Source organism: Callithrix jacchus, chromosome 3 (genome assembly GCF_049354715.1).
Source record: "Callithrix jacchus isolate 240 chromosome 3, calJac240_pri, whole genome shotgun sequence".
NCBI classification, from domain to species: Eukaryota; Metazoa; Chordata; class Mammalia; order Primates; family Cebidae; genus Callithrix; species Callithrix jacchus.
Window position 1 is genome coordinate 9,594,530 of NC_133504.1, and position 13,324 is coordinate 9,607,853.

Sequence of the window (13,324 nt, forward strand, 5' to 3'; positions counted from 1 at the left end):
TTTCATTTTATAAAATTATGATTTACTTTTCAGCGTGTAAAATGCAATTTCTGTTGTTATGATTAAAGCCAAAGTGGGCTAGAGACTTCAAACACGATTTAAAATCGCCTATTTCGTTGTGGGAAAAATAAGAGGCATTTAAAAAAGTCAAAAAATGTATCATAGGAATGTGGCCATCAAAACAATAAATACCCCCCAGAAAAGAAGACGGAACTTGGTAGCCACATGGCCATGTTCCTCCTGACCGCTACACTGAAATTGCCTTGTTCAGGGCAATTTGCCTACCATGCAAGTTATCCAGCCCCCGAGCTTTAAAAACAGTTCATTCCGGCCGGGCACGGTGGCTCACGCCTGTAATCCCAGCACTTTGGGAGGCCGAGGCGGGTGGATCACAAGGTCAACAGATCAAGACCATTCTGGTCAACATGGTGAAACTCCGTCTCTACTAAAAATACAAAAAATTAGCTGGGCATGGTGGGGTGTGCCTGTAATCCCAGCTACTCAGGAGGCTGAGGCAGGAGAATTGCCTGAACCCAGGAGGTGGAGGTTGCAGTGAGCCGAGATCGCGCCATTGCACTCCAGCTTGGGTAACAAGAGCGAAACTCGGTCTCAAAACAAAAAACAAACAAACAAAAAAAACCCCAGCTCATTCCAGTTGGACTCCCTTCCTGAAGAAACTGGTTCACTTTTTTCTGAGGGTTTCCAGTATATTCTGTCCATGCCCCATGAAAGCATGTATCATGAGGCGCTGCAATCATCTTTTACATAGTTTTGCCTACAACTAGACTCTTAGTTACTGCAGTATGGGAGCCATTTCTTTGTACTTGAACCCCAGGACCAAGCAGAGAATCTGGCATAGAGTAAGCAGAAACGATAAGCAGAGGCAACCTGCTTCTAAAAATCACCGGAAATCCCCATTGAGGAAGATTCTCAGTGAAAGCCGAAGATGCCCTCTGTTTCCTCTCTCTGTGAGCAGAGATTAAGAAGAATACGGTTCAGTTTAGAGCCATTTCTTGGTACCGAATGTCTCTGAATGTTTAATTGTCCTTTCCTAAAACATGTTGAGAATTAACTAAGAAAGGCTTATTCTTCTGGGTCGAGATTGAAATGTCTGCGATGGAATGGATAGGTTTCCTTTCATTATCTGCACTTCTCTGTTAAGATGTTTTTTTGTTTGTTTCCACTCATTAGGAGTAACGTTTCTATTTGTATTTTCTTTTCTGTTCTTAAAGACAGAAGTTATACTTTGCAGTTTGGGCCTCTTGACTAAACGGGTAAGAAACTTAACAAACAATGATGACTGATAATAGACACAGTGTAATTAATTGTTGTTGGAGTTTGCTTTTAAAAAGCACCACATTGCAAACACAATCTTGAAAATGTTTTTAGGAACAACGTTCTATTTAGCGTTTAGCAAACCAAATCGTTTTTGTGTGACTGGACAAAAGTGAGCCCCTTCTTCTACCACCTCTAAAAGAAAAAATAATTTGTTTTTTCTCTCTACTGCCACACTCAACACAGAACACGTGTGGTGGCCAAGTGTGTGTGGGGTCTTTCCACACACACCAAGCAATCCTCCAGGGGACACCAGCTGGCTATCTCATACTTCAGTTCAATTCTGACACCTTCTACCTGAGACAGAGTCAGGGTGCTCAGGTTGGGGCTCAGTCCCACAAGACCACGCCCTGTCTCTGATGCCAATGTTCAGAAGCAGGCTGTCATACACTTCTGACCCACTCACTGTAAACTGGAGTTCACAATCCCCTTTTTAGGTTCTATTAATTTGCTGGGCTGGCTCACAGAACTCAGGGAAACAAATTTACATTCTACAAAGGATATGGATGACATGCCAGGTGAAGGGAAGTGTAGGGCATAGGACATGGTATTGGGGAGAGGGTGGCAGACCACCCTCCCAGACTTCCATGTGTTCAGCAGCCTGGAAGTTTAGCAAACACCTCCTTTTCCTGTTCAGCAACCCAAAAGCACTTCTCCTTGTCTAACACCGTGTATAAAGCTTGATCTCTAGCCACGTTTCCTGGAGGTGGGTAGGTGGGGCTGAAAATTTCAATCCTGAAATCCTGTAACTGCTTGGTCTTCCTGGTCACCATCTCCATCCTGCATCTAGCTGAGGTGCCCAGTCTAAGTCCTTCATTAGCATAAACCTAGGTGTTGTAAAGGGGGCTCCAGTAGCTCGTGCCAGCAATCCCAGCACTTTGCGATGCCAAAATGGGCTAGATCACCTGAGGTCAGGAGTTCAAGATCAGCCTGGTCAACATGGCAAAACTCCATCTCTACTAAAAATACAAAAGTTAGCTAGGCGTGGTGGCACATGCCTGTAGTCCCAGCTACTCAGGAGGTTGAGGGAGGAGAATTGCTTGAACCCAGGAGGTGGAGGTTGCAGTGAGCCAAGATCAGGCCAATGCACTCCAGCCTGGGTAACAGAGTGAGACTCTTTCCCAATAATAATAATAATAATAAAATATAAATAAATAAATAAATAAATAAATAAATAAGGGGGCTCTATAAATAACAAAAGACCCTGCTGTCACTCTGGAAATTCTAAGGCTTTTAGGAGCTCTGTGACAAGAGCTGGGGCGAAGACCAAATGTATTTCGTGTTAATCGCCCTCTTAGCACAGTGGATAGCGCATCAGTTTCATATTTCACATTATACCGCTCCGCCTAACCAGTGTCCCGGCAGTGTTCAGGGCTTGCCTAAACACCAAAATTAGCAATGGTTGGAGTTTGCCAGAAATGCAGCTGGTGGCTTCAATTGTGCTACGTGCTATGCAGTCAAAATTAAAAGATAGGGCCAGGTGCAGTGGCTCATGCCTGTAACCTTAACACTTTTGGAGGCTGAGACAGAGGGATTGCTTGAGGCCAAGAGCTTGAGACCAGCCTGGGCAACATAGTAAAACCTCCTTTCGGCTGGGCGCGGTGGCTCAAGCCTGTAATCCCAGCACTTTGGGAGGCCAAGGCAGGTGGATCACGAGGTCAAGAGATTGAGACCATCCTGGTCAAAATGGTGAAACCCCGTCTCTACTAAAGATACAAAAAATCAGCTGGGCATGGTGGCGCGTGCCTGTAATCCCAGCTACCCAGGAGGTTGAGGCAGGAGAATTGCCTGAACCCAGGAGGTGGAGGTTGCGGTGAGCCGAGATCGTGCCATTGCACTCCAGCCTAGGTAACAAGAGTGAAACTCTGTCTCAAAAAAAAAAAAAAAAAAAAAAAAAAACCTCCTTTCTACAAAATGTGAAAAATTTAGCTAAGCATGGTGGTGTGTGCCTATAGTATAGCCCTAACTACTTGAGTAGCTGAAGCAGGAAGCTGGTTCAAGCCTAGGAATTCCAGGCTTCAGAGAGCTCTGATTACACTACTGCACTTTAGCCTGGGCAACAGAGCTTGACCCTGTCTCTAAAGAAATAAAAAGAAAAATTAGAAAACGGGAGACACTTTTTGCACAGTACCTGGAAAGTGCAGTGGTAGGCTAGAGAGTGTGGGTGTCCATCCTGGCTCCTTTGCTTACTAACTGTGTTTCCCCAGGCACATTTCCCATTCAGAAAATTGGAGTATTAATTGTAACCTATCTCATCAGGTTGTCGTGAAGATTAACTAAGGAGCAGATGTAAAGTGCTCGGATTAGTGCTTGGCATCTAGCAAGAGCCTTTAGGTGGTTACCTCGATGATGAGGAAGAAAATGAAAGATCTACCATTTATGGAATTCTGTTCTTAGTACCCAGCCCAGTACTAGGGACTTAACATATGTTATAAATCATAATCATCCACGATCAGAGGCAAACAAGGGATGACGATAATTCCCATCAGAGGGTGATAAAGATTCAGATTTAGATCTAAGTAGCTCCCCAGTTAGTGCTTTCTTTAATTTAAGGGTGTTAACAGTAAAACCAAACTCTGGAAAGTATTTTACAGGGGTTTATTCTGAACCAATATGATAAGTGACCGTGGACCAGAAAAAAATCACAAACCCAAGAAGCCTCAGGTAAGTGATCTCGAAGTGGCTGGATTACAATTTGATTTTATATTTTATTAGTAGTATTATTATTGTGTTTGATACAGGGTCTCACTCTGTGGAATGTAGTGGTGCAATCTTAGCTTATTCCAGCCTTGACCTCTGGAGCTCAAGTGATCTTCCCACCTCAGCCTCAGGCTCTTGAGTCTTAGGGTGTACAGGTGCCCTCTACCATGCCTGGCTAGGTTTTATACATTTTAAGCAGGCAGGAATTACAAGCAAAGACAAATCAACACATGAAAGGTATACATTGGTTCTGCCCAAAAGGGCAGGACATCTTGAAGCAGGGTTTACAGGTAATAGACCGATTCGGAGATTCTTTAATTTGTAGTTGGTTAAAGGAGTAAGGCTCTGTCTAAAATGTGGAGTCAGCAGAAAGGCATGTTTAAGATAAGGATGGATGTAGCGAGATGATGATGGCCTGCAGGTGTGACTCAACCCTTGCCTGGCATGGCCTTAGGTCTTGTTTATCATTTGGTATCTTAATTCTTACAGAGAGTCTGTTCTGTCAGTCTTATGATCTCTATTTTAACATTGATGCTGGTCTTTTTTTTTTGAGACAGAGTTTCACTCTTGTTACCCAGGCTGGAGTGCAATGGCACGATCTCGGCTCACCACAACCTCTGCCTCCTGGGTTCAGACAATTCTCCTGCCTCAGCCTCCAGAGTAGCTGGGACTATAGGCACGTGCCACCATGCCCAGGTAATTTTTGTATTTTTAGTAGAGATGGGGTTTCACCTTGTTGACCAGGATGGTCTCGATCTCTTGACCTCGTGATCCACCCGCCTTGGCCTCCCAAAGTGCTGGGATTATAGGCGTGAGCCACCGCACCCAGCCTGATGCTGGTCTTATTGTGCCTAAAATTCAAACAGGGAGGGGGTGGAACAAGGCATGTCCAGCCTCCCTTCCAGTCATGGCTGGTAACTCAGTTTTTAAGGTTTTTCTGGGGCCCCCTTGATGAAGAAGGGAATCTATCAGTCAGTGGGATGCTTACAATTTTAGTTTTAGTTTACAAAGGGGACATGAGAAAGTGCCACAGGACAAAGATAATTCTTATTTGCTTCAACATTCTTTAATCCCTAGAGAGCCCTTTCTGGTCAGAAGAAAGCAAAGTTAGTTCTCTGTACTTTTGTTATGTCTTACAGTTGTCGCAAGGTTCTGTTGGGGCTCAGCAAGGTCTGCCCCAAAGACTGGCACCTTCACATGCTCAGAGGCTACAGAATCTGCTTCAGGATGAAAATCCCTCTAACCTTGCCTTGTCCCCCAAGTGCAGGGAGAGAGTCCTGATGGAATTTTCTTTTCTGACCATGAAAGCTACTTTTCAGGGGGTAAAAAGGTGATTACCTTAAACACTCTTCCTAGCTCCCCAGACATCTCATAACAAGAAAAGGTCAACCTCCAGAGAAGAGCGTGGGAGTCCTCACCTCGCCCAGACAGACTTACCTTTGTTCTCTAGGGCAGCTCCGAGAGATTGGCTGGGGGACTTCATCTGCATCTTTGTTTCTGTGCAGCTCCACCACTCACCCCTCACCTTCTTTAGTGTCTGCCTCTCCCACCTCTTGGGTCCACCCATCTCTCCACTATGAAGAGTGTATTTTTTTTTTTTTTTGAGATAGAGTCTCACTCTTTCACACAGACTGGAGCGCAGTGGCGTGATCTGAGCTCACTGCAACCTCCACTTCCCAGGTTCAGTTTTCTTGCCTCAGCCTCCTGAGTAGCTGGGATAATAGGTGTACACCACCAAGCCTGGCTAATTTTTTGTATTTTTGGTAGAGATGGGGTTTCACAAGGTTGGTCAGCCTGGTCTCAATCTCCTAACCTCGTGATCCAACCACCTTGACTTCTGAAAGTGCTGGGATTACAGGCATGAGCCACTGTGCCTGGCCAAGGAGAGTATGTAGGCATCAACCATCTGGCCCCTCTTTGAGCTCATATTTTGTATGACTTCTGTGCACATGTATGTGCATGAATACATTTTGTGTGTCTTGTCTCCTATGGACCTATTTTTCGCTAGATTTTCAGTGAACCGTCAGAGGGTGAAGAGGATGTTTTCCTTCAGCCTTTACAGTACAATGGCTCTTTGGTGCCACACGGTACAAAGAGTGTCACATTTGCAGAGGTGACTGTTTAAAGGCTGTAAGTCCCAAAGTTAATAATAATTATCAGATTTTTTTTTTCTTTTAGATAGGGGATTTGTCCAAGAATTTAACAGGTGTAGCATTTTGCTCTTTATGCTTCTCGTGGTTTGGCTTGCATATGGAATCACGGAAATATGTGATAAGATCAGATACTGTTTTTTCCTTACAGCCCAGCATGCTTCATATCTTTCATGGCGTTAGCTTATCTTCAGGCATTGTTTCATTTATATATGGTGACATATAAGTCATGCTTGTTAAGGTAAATTGTTGCCCCACTCCCAGATTAAGACACTTTAAGACTATTCCACTGTACTCAGAAACAAAATATGTGTGTGTGTGTGCGTGTGAGAGAGAGAGAGAGAGAGAGAAGACAGAAAGAGAGATACAGAATGAGTATCCCTTATCTGAAATGCTTGGGAACTACAGGTGTGTCAGATTTCATTTTTCAGTTGGGTGGGGAGAGGCAGATTTTGGAATATTTGCATTATACTTACCAGTTGAGCATCTCTAATCTGAAAATTTGAAATCTGAAATGCTCCGGTGATCACTTCCTTTGAGCTTCATATTGGTGCTCAGAAAGTTTCAGATTTTGAAGCATTTTTGATTTTGGATTTTTGGAATAGTGATATTCAACGTGTATATGCACGTACATATTAATTATGGTAGTATGTGTCAATTCAAGGCCAAATCTAAACCACATTTTTTCGGATGCCACAGTAGGTTTGCCTCTTTTGGGTCTTGAGCCAATAGGAGCCAAACTCAGAAGACCTTTAGGAGACAGTTTGAAAGTAGCTGTGACTTTCTGGGGCAGGCAGGCCTTGGCCCCAACCACAGGCCTGAACACAGGATTACCATTCCACCCTTTCTGATTTCATTTATTAAGCTTTCTAAGATGCCTCCTGTAGCCTCAGATAAATGAATCTGGATATTATCATCTATCTAGGAATCTACTTATTCTTGTTCTCCTGCCTTTTGACCTACCATTCAAAGTATCATCTCACAGCTCCAACCTCTCATATGTGCCTTCATTCAGTATTCAGCTCAGAACTCACTCTCCCCTTAAGCCTTTTCTAATTCCTCTTAACTTTTGTCACTCAGCACTTACGCACATCTTCTCTGCATTTCCATACTCATTTTATGCTTTGTCATGAAGTGTTAGGAATACTCTTATTTGTACTTTTATTAAATTATTTCAGAAGTGTTTGTCATTTCTCCAGTCACGTTTTCAGTTTCTAAAAGCCAGGTGATATATTTTAAGTCTGTCTTAAAATAACTCTCACTCCTTAGGTCCCATTATGTTACTCCTTTTACACTCAACAGTAAGTGTTCATTGAATAAACTTAAAAATGGTAAAGGGGCAATTGAGTAGAGGGTACATATATTTTCTGAGTCAGGAATTATCACATTGGGATGATCATCCCATTTCTTATGATAGCCCTCATAAGAAATGGGCGAAAAGCATTTATCTGGAATGAGAAAAAAAAATTCTCTCATGAAAAAATTTTTTTTGAGAGATTGAAAATTCAAATGAATATGATACTTGTGAACTCACAGGGAAAATAATTTGAAAAGACAAAACATAAATAGTTGGAAAGGCTAGACTAATTGTAAATAAAAACACAACAGAGAGAAAACCAAATCTGAAAACTATTCACCAATCTCACTTATGAATATAAAATGGAGAAACTATAAATAAAATTTTAGCAAATTAAATTCAATAATATATTTTTAAAATTGTCATTAAGCATGTTTTATTGTAAAAATACAGAGAGAGTATAAATTAAGATATTTTACTAATATAGTATATTGAAGAGAGTAGAGATAAAATCACATGATCATTTTCATAGATACTGAAAAAGCCTTTGGTCGAACTTGTCACTCATATCTGACTCAAATAAAAACATAAATTTTACAAACATAAGGAAGAAATATTCCTTAAATAACAAATGGCATATATGAGAAAACAATTAACTTAGTGGTTAAAAAAAGAAAAAGACCCATTTCCATTTAGAGTAAAGAACATGACAAGAATGGTCACTATTGCAGTAATTTTTCTTTGCTGTTTTGGATGTCCTAGCCAGAGCAATAGGATAAGAAAAGTAAATCTGAAGTGCAAACACTGAAACATAATACATAAAATCACTCTTCAGAAAATGCAACAATTTTCTACTTAAACAGTCATCTGGCTTTGGGAGGCCAAGGCAGGAGGATTGCTTGAGGCCAGGAGTGCAAGACCTGCCTGGGCAACATAGTGAGAACCCCATTTTTTCAAAAAGTAAAAAACTTAGCTGATAATAGTGGTGCACCCTTATAGTCCCAGCTTCTCTGGAGGCTGAGGCTTGAAGGGCTTCACTTGAGCTCAGGAGATCAAGGCTGCAGCAGTGAGCTATGATTGTGCCACTGCACCCTAGCCTGGGCAAGAGATGGAGGCCCTGTCTCTAAAAAAACCCAAACAAATAAAACAACAACGAGGAAAGCTAGAGAAAACTACATATTTTTGGCTCAGAAAATTCAGTATTTTAAAGAGAAAAACTCTTTTTCAATTAATATAAAAACTGAATGCAATTCTGATAAAATTTTCATGGAATTTTTAGGATGGGAATAAAGAGAAAGTGATTCTGAAACACATCTGGAAGAGAAGCTATGTGATAATAGCCCTGAAAAGAAAAATTAATGTGAATGTTTGGGGAGAAATTTTTCAAGAAGATTTTACAATGAATTTTACGTACACACAGCAAATAGAATGGTGTGGTATTGCCCCCAGAATTGGCAAAGCACACCAAGAAAACAGGCAGTCAGAGGAGACAGATACAGGAACAGGCACCAGGCATAGGGTTAAGAATATAGTTTAAATTAGACAGAACTCTTCCTCTCATGGTTTACCAAATTATATAAATAATTATTGAAGATTTAAATGTATGATATAATAAAATCAAAAATTATAATATAGAATTGAAAGTATTTGCTAAGAAGCAGGATTGATAGAAGACAGTGTACAGAAGTTTATATTTAGAAGACACATCCCAGGGTGGCTTTGGACTGTGTCAGCTGGGTTAGTTTGGAAATTGAAACTATATTTCCCAGAATTCCTCTCCTTATATAGTTCTTGTTTAAAACTGGCTAACAGGAACATTGATCAAGATTGGAAGAAGCCTGTGTTCATTCTTGGCCCATGCGGCAAAAGGAGGGGGAAAAAAACTTAAAAAAAAAGAAGAAAAACTGGTTTGGAAGATGAAAATGAAGCAGCAGCCTTTGCTCTCTAAAGGACATTATGGCTACAGGCAGTGGAAAGATGCCATGGTGCTGGTGGACTAAGCGTGTCCTTCTTCTCCCCAGATGGCCCATCACCAGGTGCATAAACAAGACCTCCATAGACCTGTCCACTATACTCCTTTGTAGACTCACTCCAGTAGCTGGATATGACTTGCTTCAGGAGGGCTGGTGAATAACCTTTTCCTAATTCTCCAACTCCTCCTTTCAGATTCTGCTTCTTTCTCAGTGATATAAAACCTAATCCCTATTATAATTCCTCATTCCATGATATGCACAGTAGTTCCTCATCTCTATTTGAACTGATACACCCAATGAGGACATCAGTCAGCCTGAGAGTGAAATTCCAGTAAGGAACTTCTGGACAAACGAAAAACGTTTCCCGAGCAAAGGTACATTCATTCAGATGGATGCTGCTGACATGAACTGCATTTCTTTTTATGTTTCTTTTTACAGTGAGAATCGTGAACTCAACTTCACGATCCAGCTCAAAGCGAAGATTCTAACTAAGCTTGCTGGCCTTGCTCAGGAGGTCTGAGCAGGAGAAAAAATGATTTATTTCTCAATCAAGGCAAAACTAACTAATAAAGTAGAAGCAAGGAAACATTAGGAGAAAGTAGCCATCCCATCATAACGACACCGAGTCACACCAAGGAAACAGGGTGGGATCTTCTGCTTGGCCTAAATGCCAGAAAGCCTTTTTATTTTTAATTAGATAAAAGGTTGGAAAGTTTTCCTGTTCTTCATCTCTGAAAGGTTAGCTAGATCAAAGAAGATGATCAAATTAAATTCCTACAATAAAGTTATCAACACTATACATTTCTTACAATAAGATTGCTAACATTAACACAAGTGCCTATGCCTTAGTGAATCTTGATTTAAATTAAAGTAAGAAAATATTTTCAAGTAGGTGACTGTGAGTTGTGAAGAACACAGATAAAAGGCCATCCTTTTTCTGCTGCTAAGGTACTATGTGATTTTTAGCAATGTTACATAAGGGACATAAGTTGTAAGGATATATATTTTTCATGGGTTTCTTATTAATTGAAATCAAAAAATAAAATTCAATTATCAGAATAGTGCCTGACATATGAAAGTTTGATATAGATTACTGAGCAAATTTTTTTTCTCTCTGTCTGGTATGAATCCTGTGAAGACAAGGATTGCCCTAGGAAGAGCTGAGTTCCAGCGTAAGTAATGGGTAGGTAAAAGCAAATTTAACAGTATTTAATTATAAGCTAAATCTCCTGTCTTAAGCCAGCTGTGTTTGGAGTATGATGATAATTTGCCAGTGAGATTATGTCTCAGCTACTATTAACCTTTGACGAACTGTGATGTAACCAGATAGAACTTGGGTAAAGTGAAATGGAGCAACTGTCGTGATTTTCAAAAGTGGGAAGAAAGAGAGTTCCACATATTGTAGTCATAAGTGTGACATATTTAACAATTTCTATGTGATTTTGAAGTATATTCAGTGATTTTTAAGAAGTCAAATACATTAGTAATAGGGATCAGCATATGTTCACTCCAAATAATCATTGACTTACTAAGATTAGAAAGTAATTTATTTTAAAAATCAAGACAGCCGACAAAGCCTCGCAAAATAATCATTGATAAATAGCAGGAACAAATGCAAAGACATCCCATGCTCGTGGATCAGAAGAATTAATGTTGTTCAAGTGACCATACTACCCAAAGCAATCCATAGACTCAATGCAATCTCTGTCAAAATGCTAATGACATTATTTACAGAAAGAGAAAAAACTGTCCTAAAATGTGTACGGAACCAAAAAAAGACCTGAAAACCAAAGTAATCCTGAGCAAAAAGAACAAAGCTGGATTTCACAGTATCTGACTTCAAAATTTGTTATAATGCTACAGTAACCAAAACAGCATGGTATTGGTATAAAAACAGACACATCGACCAATGAAACAGAATAGAGAATCCAGAGGTAAACCCACATACTTCTAGCCAACTCACTTCACTGTTGGCAAAGATGCCAAGAACGTACATAGGAAAATAACACCTTGTTTAATAAATAATGCTAGGAAAACTGGATATCCACAGGCAGAAGAATGAAAAAAAAATACGTAAATCTCACCATATACAAAAATTAAGATGGATTAAAGACTTTGACATAAGACCCCAAACTATAAAACTACTAGAAGAAAGCATAAGTGAACACTCCAGGATGTTGGTCTAGGCAAATATTTTATGACTAAGACCTCAAAAGCACAGGCAACAAAAACAAAAATAGGCAAATGGGACTTAATTAAACTAAAAAGCTTCTTCACAGCAAAGAAAATAACTAAGTAAAGAGGCCACCTGTTGAATGAGGCAAAATATGCACAAACTATTCATCCAACAAGGGATTAATATCAAGGCTGCACAAAAAACTCGACAGTGGAAACAAAACAAAACAAATAATCTCATAAAAAGGGGGCACAAAACTTGAATGACATTTCTTAAAGGAGGATATAACAATGGCCAACAGGTACGTGAAAATTGCTAAATATCATAAATCATCAGAAACATGCAAATCAAAACCACAATGAGGTATCATTTTAACCCAGTAAGAATATCTATTATCAAAAAGACAAAAATAACAGGTGCTGGCAAGGATGCAGAGAAAAGGGAACTGTTATACACTGTTGGTAGGAATATAAATTAGTACAGGCATTATGGAAAACAGTATAGAGATTTCTCAAAAAACTAGAAATAGAACTACCATATGATTCAGCAATCCTACCACTATGTATTTATCCAAAGCAAATTTGGAAGCGATCCTTGCACCTCTGTATCTATTGCACAACTATTCACAATAGAAAAGATATGGAATCAACCTAAGTGTCCATCAATGGATGAATAAAGAATATTGGTGTATATACATAGTAAAATACTATTCAGCCACAAAACAGAGTGAAATCTTGTCATCTGCAACAACATAATAGAATTAGAGATTATAATGTTAAATGAAATAAGACAGGCACAGAAACACAAACATTGCAAGTTCTCACGGATATGAAGGACCTAAAAGCATTGATCTCATGGAAGTAGAAGGTTAAATGATAGAAATCAGAAGTAAGAAAAGGTGTGTTGGGGCTGAGGGTGGATAAGAGAGGTTGGTTAATGGGTAAATAAAGATACAGTTAGAAAGAGGGAATAAGATACAATATTCAATAGCAGAGTAAGTAGTTATAGTTAACAATAAAGGGTTTTACGTTTCAAAATAGTGAGAAGAAAGGACTTAAAATACTCCCAACAAATAAAAATGGTAAATACATGAGGTGATTGATATCCTAAATATCCTAATTTGATCATGACAAATCCTACGCATGTAACAAAATATTACATGCGCCCCATAAATATGTACAAATATTATGCATCCATAAAAATAAGACAAAAATAAATAATGCTGGTGACAACATGGAGGAAATGTAGGTTGGATGACAAAATGGTGAGGGTAATTTGTAAGCATCCAAATGAAGACACTCTAAACCAGGATTTATTAGTGATTTGGTATCTGCTTACGGAGAAGAAGCTACAGTTTATTGTGGGACTGTCTTCAGTTCTTCCTGTTTGATGATTTAATAACTTGGTAGAAAACATAATTGGTACACTTATTAAATTTTCCAATATTACTAAGTCAAATGAGACAATTAATCCATTATGTGACAAATTCAGGAACCAACAATTAAAAAAAACAACCAGATGAGATTTTGCACTGTAACCAATGAAACGAATTCTAATGGGCATATATATAAATAATCATTTGCTTAGATACGAGAAACTCACCCCCACCATCTCCAAAGCAACTGAAATCAAATACAGAGATAACAACTGCGTATATTAAGGCAGGGAAAATTCTTACTAAAAATAATTTAAT